Source organism: Berghia stephanieae, chromosome 8 (assembly GCF_034508935.2).
Source record: "Berghia stephanieae isolate SIO BIC M18660-M18661 chromosome 8, UCSD_Bste_1.3, whole genome shotgun sequence".
In the NCBI taxonomy this organism is placed as follows: Eukaryota; Metazoa; Mollusca; class Gastropoda; order Nudibranchia; family Aeolidiidae; genus Berghia; species Berghia stephanieae.
In genome coordinates, this window is record NC_088367.1 from 1,428,655 (window position 1) to 1,438,906 (window position 10,252).

Genomic DNA, 10,252 nt, shown 5'->3' on the forward strand with positions numbered 1-10,252 from the left:
AGTGGATATTGCGCTATATAAAAGCTCAATTTAAATTAAGAAGAATCGGTGGCTCATTCTTACGTGTCTGGTCTTGTATTATGAACGTTCAGATCTGTTGGAGGATGTCAGTGATAGCAGAAATGGTTTGTTTTCTGTTTTGTTGCCTTGATCTTTTATATAGCTCAATATCCACTAAACGAACACAAAACGCTTTACAAGGGTTCCTGGCCAACAGCAACACTAATTACGTGTAGGTCAAGAGAATCCCTGACATATGGTCATCTACAGGACAGTTTAGTATTAAACTTTGACTTAGTCTAATGGATAGAGAATCCCTGACATATGGTCATCTACAGGACAGTTTAGTATTAAACTTTGACTTAGTCTAATGGATAGAGAATCCCTGACATATGGTCATCTACAGGACAGTTTAGTATTAAACTTTGACTTAGTCTAATGGATAGAGAATCCCTGACATATGGTCATCTACAGGACAGTTTAGTATTGAACTTTGACTTAGTCTAATGGATAGAGAATCCCTGACATATGGTCATCTACAGGACAGATTAGTATTGAACTTTGACTTAGTCTAATGGATAGAGAATCCCTGACATATGGTCATCTACAGGACAGTTTAGTATTAAACTTTGACTTAGTCTAATGGATAGAGAATTCCTGACATATGGTCATCTACAGGACAGATTAGTATTAAACTTTGACTTAGTCTAATGGATAGAGAAATCCCTGACATATGGTCATCTACAGGACAGATTAGTATTAAACTTTGACTTAGTCTAATGGATAGAGAATCCCTGACATATGGTCATCTACAGGACAGATTAGTATTGAACTTTGACTTAGTCTAATGGATAGAGAATCCCTGACATATGGTCATCTACAGGACAGTTTAGTATTAAACTTTGACTTAGTCTAATGGATAGAGAATCCCTGACATATGGTCATCTACAGGACAGTTTAGTATTGAACTTTGACCGTTAACAGCTTTATCTCTGTCTGAAAAAGAATTGTAACATCGCCTTACAGGCGTCATATCCCGTCCTAAATGTTAAATGTTGCTGTTGACCAGGGAAGCGCTTTGAGCACATTTAGTGGATATTGCGTCAAATAAAAGCTCAATTAAAAAAAAAAAAACCAACTCCATCTCTGCGATCCGCCAGTTCTTCACTCATGGAGAAAAACATCCCCAGAACAAAGTTTGCTGAGCGTGGTTTTTGCATTTTCGGCTCCAATCGTATGGAATTCTTTACCACCTAAATCCCGACAATGTGAAAGTCTACCAGTCTTCAAACGCCTCTAAAAACCATTCTTTTCCATTCTGCTTATCGTGATTCTATGTGAACTTCGAACAAGATATGTATGTGACTGTTGTAGTGATTTTGTAGTCGAATGATGTGTGATAATATAAAAAAACTATTGGATACTGGCACTATATCAAATAAATAAATAATATATAATAATAAATAATATATAATAATATAATAATAATAATATAATAATAATAATAATAATAATAATAATAAATAATAATAATAATAATAATATAATAAATATAATAATAATAATAATAATAAAATAATAATAATAATAATAATAATAATAATATAATAATAATAATAATAATAATAATAATAATAATAATAATAATAATAATAATAATAATAATAAATAAATAATAATAATAATAAATAATAATAATAATAATAATAATAAATAATAATAATAATAATAATAATAATAATAATAATAAATAATATAAATAATAATAATAATAAAATAATAATAATAATAATAATAATAATAATGATAATAATAATAATAGATCATTAAATATGCATGATATATCGATGTTCATAATTATATTTTAAAACATTATTTTGTTATTTTTATATTTCTTTTGAAAGTGATCCATAAATTGTAACTATTGAAGTATCAAGAAGATTTATGATAAACTGACAGAATACCTTTGTTTTTATTTCAAATAGAATTTATTTTACTCTATATATCGATCAATCACAAACTTGTCTTTAATATCCAAAATTATAATATCATAAAATTTCTCAATTAGTTTTAGAATTAAACGTCTAATTAATATTAATCGCGGCCTTTTATTCCAATTTTTAGAGTAAAAGTGTTTTTATTAATGTTTTGAATTTTTCAATTCTCTCCCTTTTCAACGTTTAAAACGATTCAGACTTTCGTCTTGGTTTTGGTCACTGCCTATGCTGATGTCATCGACGATGACTTTAATATCACACCAGCGCCGGTACGTACCAGTATAGGGAATGAGATTAGCGGAAGAGTAGCGTCCATTGATTGGACGTCACCGGCGGAGAAGTTATTAGAGAGAGAACGTCATATATGGTTTGCATGAGACACTTCACCGAAAGCGAGGACGAGAGAGACGCATGCGCAAGACCATATTGACTTTCTCTATGTAAGGTGACGTCCAATCAAGGGACGTTACTCTTCCGCTAATCTCATTCCCTATACACGGACAAATTTCGTTCTGTCCAGAAATTTAAAAATTATCTTGATTATTTAACCCTCTCCTTACCACCCACAGGAAAATCGTCACATTTGTTACGATGCAGCCAACATGTTTCTCATTCTATTTTCTTTTCTACATCATGATTTTTGAACAAAAATGTTTGCTATAGTTAAAGTATGGTCACACTTTGTTGACGAGCTCGTTTAGCAGAAAGAAATATGTATAGCAAGAACTAACAGATTTTGTGTTTGAGTGAAATAAATAGGTTGGGATTTTGGGAAAATCCGGAAAATGGCCGGTAAGGAGAGAGCTAAGGTGATCTACGACTTATCAAAAAAGTTACAAGCTGGAGTCTCTTTACTAACAAAGAGTGAAAATGGAGAGGCTTCGGATGGGAACAATACAGACAATGGACTTTTCGGGTTACAAACCCTTCGTCAGCCCAACAATAAACAAATTAACGAGGAAAACAATTAAATTAAAAAATGCAATACAACTTGTATCAGTGTCAATGTCAGTTGGATACCAGGTTGGCTGGGACACGGAGATGCTTTGATTCTCTGTTTTCACCATGCTCTATAATATTTCTCATCATCATTGATACAACACATCGTTCCACACGTTGTCAGTATTGTGTCAATTGTCTCCGATATAAACGTCTTTGATAACGGTCTTAATGATAACAGTAATCTGTCTATACACGTCAGTATTGTGTCAATTGTCTCCGATATAAACGTCTTTGATAACGGTCTTTATGATAACAGTAATCTGTCTATACACGTCAGTATTGTGTCAATTGTTTCCGATATAAACGTCTTTGATAATGGTCTTAATGATAACAATCTGTCTATACACGTCAGTATTGTGTCAATTGTCTCCGATATAAACGTCTTTGATAATGGTCTTAATGATAACAGAAATCTGTCTGTATACGTCAGTATTGTGTCAATTGTTTCCGATATAAACGTCTTTGATAATGGTCTAAGATAACAGAATCTGTCTGTATACGTCAGTATTGTGTCAATTGTTTCCGATATAAACGTCTTTGATAATGGTCTTAATGATAACAGTAATCTGTCTGTATACGTCAGTATTGTGTCAATTGTCTCCGATATAAACGTCTTTGATAATGGTCTTTATGATAACAGTAATCTGTCTGTATACGTCAGTATTGTGTGAATTGTTTCCGATATAAACGTCTTTGATAATAGCCTAAATAATAAAAGTAATATGTCAGTATTATGTTTAATGTTTCCGATATAAATGTTTTTGACACAACCAATTTTAATTTTAGTAATTCCCATGTAACAAATGTGAAAAAAAGTTATTGCTTGTTGAAGTTAAAAACGACTTATAATATGTTCCAGAATGGTATATTTGCAAAAGTACCTCATTTTGAAATATCAATTATTGGATACGTAGGTTGATTAGATGCCCATGTTAAAAAAATATGTTTTATTTTCTTAATATTTTAATGAATAATGAATATGTAACATGGCATTGGATATTATTGTTTTTGTATATCAATTATTTGGAAACTCTGGAATGTACAAGTTGGACATGGCGAAATGAATGTAAATGGAGTATATTATACTACGATTAATGAATATGACACTTATTTATGTATTAGGTATTTCATTCTCAATATTATCAATTAATTGACATTGAATACTATTTATATAATTGATAAATTGTTTTCTATTCATAAAAGTCACACAGAGCATTTAATTAAAGGATTTAGAACCTATTCACTCTTAATTAAACGATACGATGCTATACAAAAATAAACAATTTTAATTTCCTTATTCGTAAAGTTTTTCAATTCTTTTAGTTTACAATAGAATATCACTGTTTGAAAAGTTATCAAATTTTTCTTTTAAATATTCCTCAGGTGACGATTGACTGCACATCAGTCCCCATCCCCATATTTTGTAAAGGCTGAAACTGAGTCTACGGTTGTCAAGAAATAGAATCCATCAATAAAGAAATGATGAATTGAAGGCCTACGGTTTACTTGTTTTTTTTTTATATTATCACTCCTCAAATACAAAGATTTTATTAATAAGTTTTAGAGATGGAATGCGTGCAACACTTGGTTTTACTAGTCTAAAAATTTTGTTTTAAAATATCACTCTTGTTATTTCGTATGCTCCATGCTCAACGCGATTCAAATTTGAAAAAAAACAATAAATAAATAAAATAAAATAAAGTTCCCTTTATTAATCTCAAAGGGGAACTTTGTCTCTTGGGTCTAATTCCAAGGGAAGACTGGAATAACCCAGGCGTCAGCCACAGTGCAGCGCCGCAAATTGAACTAGTGCGAGATGACTTGCTCAAGGCCACACAGCTCAGCGGGCGGGTGATCGAACTCGGTACCTTTCGTGTACGAAGCAAAGACCGTACCACTGAGCCACGCAGCCCCTAATGCTTTATCTCTATTCTCCCAACTATTATAAATCCCCAAATAGGCTACACATATTTCATCAATCCGTTTTAGAGATGGAATGCGTGTGGAACGTGGTTTTAAACGTCTAAAACATTTTCCTGTTAAATATCACTCTTGTTATTTCGGGTGCTCCATGCTCAAGGCGATTCAAATTGCTTTATCTATCCAACTGAACACATGAAACACTTCCTAAAAACCCCCCATAAAATGGAGCTTTTATATAGCGCAATATCGACTAAGCGTACGATTCATATAGCCGTACTGTTTCAGTCGTCTATCTGTTCCCACAACTAGTAGTAATAGTATCGTATGGCTACACCTCCAAATTTATTTCGTCAACCCAGCTTCGGAAGTCTTCCACCGCCCTCAGAACTCTGTCATAGCCTCTTGCAAGTCTCGTTACTGGTTACCATTTCCCACAAGGAAGGCAATTTTGGTGTTATGTCTCCTGTCGGAGACGGGCGTAAAAATTCGAAGACCCCCTGTTTTTTAACATTTATATCTTTGTCCGAAAAATGTATCAGCACCTAACGGGCTGCTTGTGTCGTCCAATGTATTATATGGCCGTTGCCCATTGGGAAGAGATATTATGGAATAAATGCCGCCTGTTTTCAATGCTGTGAAGTACTAGATAAATGCTATCTATAATTAAACTATTTCAAACAACCAAAAATGATTTACTATGGTACACCACTGTATGCAACATTGTTATGATTATTTCCGCACGGAAAAGAGAATCAACACACCATTACTCTATATAAACATTTTAAAGTTTGAGTCATATTGTATTGCAAACGATGAAAAGATCAAAGGAATTCGTCATTGTGAGAAAATCGTTTGGTCTAGCATTATCGGTATCCAAAATTCGTCATGTCACTTAAAATATAAAACTGCATGCAAAAACTCACGGCTCCACATTTCGTAACTTTGGAGGAATTTTCAATATTCCATGCACGCGGCACTTGGAACAGACAATATCTCTAATTACTCAATAGAAAATAAAACAAACCCACGGACCTCGAACTAACTCTAAATATCTACTCAATTGAAAAAAAAAACACCCTCGGACGTCGAACTAACTCTAAATATCTACTCAATAGAAAGAAAAACAAACCCTCGGACGTCGAACTAACTCTGAAGATCTACTCAATAGAAAAAAACCCCACTCTGTCTGGGTACACTACCTTTCAATACAATGGCGGCGGAGAACGAAAACAATGGTCACTTCAGGAAATTTTAAACTTTTGTCAATTAATCAATGTTTGTTCTACAGCTTTTATAACGCTATTAAAAATTGCCAATTTGAATAAATAAACGTCTGACAATGGGCATGATCTATATTAACTTTCCATGTGCTCGAGGTCATTGGTCACATTGCAAAATCTGCTCAAAGTGACCTCCATCACGATTGATCATTGTATTAAGCTTGACACATGGGTATGTTTACAACTTTCATATACAAAGCAGTGTGTTTACATTTGTTAAGAAATATCCAATCATTGGACAACAACAAATCATGTGATTGATGCCTTTAGGACGAAAACATGAATATCGATTGCTCCGATAGATTCACGGTTAAAAGAATATCAAAAGAAGCTACCACGAGAAACGTACGGAAGGTCTCCCATAGTTCTCAATATGAATCAGTCTCAGTTTGTTAAAGGAAGAAGAAATAGAAAACTATCTACCAAACCCGAACTTTTTGAGCTTTTTTATGTAGCGCAATGTCCATTTAACGTGCTCAGGTCCCTGACCAACAGCAAGACGTAACATGAAGAAGGATGGGTCATGACGCCTGTTAGGAGATATTGATTTTTTATTCGGACAGATACAACGCTGTTTTTGGCCAGGTACTCATTTTTCACCTGACTACTGTGAGAGGAAGTAAGTAAAAAGTCTTTTCCAAGGACTCAACTATGCGTCGAGCGAGGCTCGAACCCAGGTCATACCACAATACCACATAGCCGCAACTTATCCTGTCACCAACCATGCAATCCCTTGTAATCAATTAACAAAACCACGTGACCCGACATGCAGCTATCAATTATTTAGCACGGTCCGTATAAAATAAATATCATATTTTCCACAAACACTACAGATAGTGTGCGCTTGGCTAAGAAGCTCACAACATTGCCATCCGGAAGTAAACGCAGATGGCAAAAAAAAACAACAAAAAAAAAAACAAAACATAAAAGAAAAAAATTAAAAACCAAAACCAAAAAAAAAAAAAAATAAAAAAATAAAAAAAGTCTCCAGTGACGTCAGTTTCATTCTATCTATAAATAGTGTGCGCTTGGCTCAAAAGCTCAGAAGATTGTCATCCGAGAGTATAACACAGTTTAGTGAGAATTACTCATAAACACGGATGGCAAAGATACAATAACAAAGACCTGAGTGACGTCAACTTCATAGTTTTGTGTGTTGGTCCGTTATAGTTCCGCACGGCAATGTTGTGAGCTTCTTAGCCAATTGCACACTATCGATAGATAGAACGAAGATGACGTCCCTCACGCCCTTGTTATTGTATTTTGCCTTTCCGCGTTTGTGAGTAATTTTCACTTTACTGTATTACCCAGACTATAAAAGTTCATGGTTACACAAATTTTTGTGTGTTGGTCCGTTGTACTTCCGGATGGCAATGTTATGAGCTTCTTATCCAAGCGCATACTATCTATATCTGGTTTTCAGATGTGCCTCTTATCCAGGGTGTTAAACCTACACAAACACACACACACATACACACACATACACACATTACACACACATACACACATTCCAACAGTCCGCTGTGACGCCTTTGTTGAATAATCTTCACAGAGATCACCTTCCAAGTTCTATTTGAATACTCTTCAATAGTAGTAACGTCACTTCCTTCCTTATGACGCATGGTAACTTAGAAACACTGGCTCTAAACTGTCGGAACAATGGCGGACGCCCGTATGAAATATTTCTCCGGCGAGCATAAAAGCGTAACCAGAGGGAAAAAAACCCATAAATTTGATAATAATAATAATAATAATAATAATATAATAATAATAATAATAATAATAATAATAATAATAATAATAATAATAATAATAATAATAATAATAATACTTTATTGCATCCCAAAAAGGAAATTTTTTGTACAGACGTGTTATAATTTACACATAAGATAAAAATACAATGGAAATAGGATGTATATATATAAAAAAGGAGCAGCTCTATAACCAGAGCTGCGCTTTATAATATGAATAATTTCAACACTGTAAAATAGTTAAAACTGTCACTATAAATTGAAAATTGAAAAGATTGCAAAACAAATAAATTAATAAATTAATATTTATATTTTTAAAAAGTAAAAATGAGAAATAATTATATAAAATGATTATTGCTTGTTGTTATAAAGCCTAATACTGGACGGCAGAAAAGATTTTCGGTGTCTCTCTGTTTTCGTTGAAATAGAGAAAGGGCGACCACTTCTTTCTGACATAATAATTGATGGTCTTAGTGGATGATACTGGTCATTTAATATTTTAGTTATTTTATTTATACAAAATTTCTCGTATAAAAGATCTACATCGTCAACATCATTTATATAGCGTTTAATGGATTTTTTAATATTTGAATTTATTTTGTTCCTTTCCACTGCTAAGCAATTGCCTCCCCAAGCTGTTATACAAAATGACAAAACACTTTCGATTACTGCTCTATAAAATAATGTGCAGAGGGTTTTATCTATTCTAAACTGAGAGAGTTTCGATAAAAAATATGTACGTCTGCACATCTTATGGCTAATTATTTTCAAGTGTTCATCCCACTTGAGCCTGTCATCAATCGTTACACCAAGGTATTTGTAGTGAGGAACTCGCTGGACGAATTGGTCCTTTAATTTTAACGGTTCTATCGGTTCCTTCACTCTCCTAAAGTCAATCACTAGCTCCTTTGTCTTGCTTATGTTAAGCTCTAGGTGGTGGGCATCACACCAAGACACAAATCTATCAATTTCTTGCCTATAAGCCACTTCGTTGCCATTTGTTATGAGGCCTTGAAGAGCGGTGTCATCTGCAAACTTTATTAAAGGTACACTCAGTTTTGACTTCTACAGTCATTCGTGTATATTGTGTATAATACAGGGGACAATACACAACCTTGAGGAGCACCAGTATTTGTAGTTATACAGGAAGATTTGTTTTGCCCTAATTGAACATATTGTGCTCTCTCCGTAAGAAAATCGAGCACCCAAGCAATTATATACTTGTTTAAATTCAGACTAGTCAATTTTTGAACAACCAACTGAGGTTGCATTGTATTGAACGCTGAAGAAAAATCTGCAAAAAGCAATCTGCAATAGCTCCTAGCGTGATCTAGATGCCTGTAGATGTTGTTTGTAAACAGCAAAATGGCATCCTCTACGCCACGTCCTGGTTTGTAAGCAAATTGATGACTATCACTCAATGGCATAAACTGATTCCTAATTTTAACAAGAACAAGTTTTTCTAAAGATTTCATGACTATTGAAGTCAGTGCAACAGGTCTGAGATCGTTCATAGTTTCAAGTTTTTCTTTTTTTGGAACAGGAATAATTTTGAAGTTTTCCAAATTTCAGGGATTGAAATGCATTGGAGGGACCAGTTAAAAATATGTGTATAAATGGGGGAAAGCTGGTGGGCACATTCTTTTAATAGTTTTCCTTTCAATCCATCCGGCCCAGCAGCCTTCCTCTCGTTTAGTTTCGAAAATACGAATCTCGTTTCCTCTTCACTGACCTCAATAGTCATTTCATCTTCCAAAGCCCTGTCTAATTTATGTTTTTCATTTTCAATATCAAATTTGTTTGCTGTGTCGAAACGTGAATAAAATTTATTTAAAGTTTCAATTTCGATATCTTCTGATATAATCGTGGGCTTTGGATTATAGTTCACAGCAGTTTTAAGCCCCCGCCACGTGTCCCTTATATCCCCAGAAGAAAAGCATTTTTCAATTTTATTTTTGTACTTATCTCTACAACTAGATATTACCCTCTTTATCTCTTTTTGTTTTGTTTTCAGATCTTTTTTGTTTCCACTAGTATAGAGAGTTTTCTTTTGGTTCAATAAAAGTTTTAGATTTTTTGTTATCCAAGGCTTGTTGTTAGGATAATATTTTATTTCTTTTTTACAAGACACTAGCTGTTCACAGAATTTTAAATACTCACTCACACAGTCATTCAGCTCATCCACACTATCACATGATTCGATAAAAACATTCCAGTCAGTGCATTCAAAACAACCACGCAAATCTTCACACACACTTCCATTCCAGATCTGTACACTTTTCTTTACTGGTTTTACACG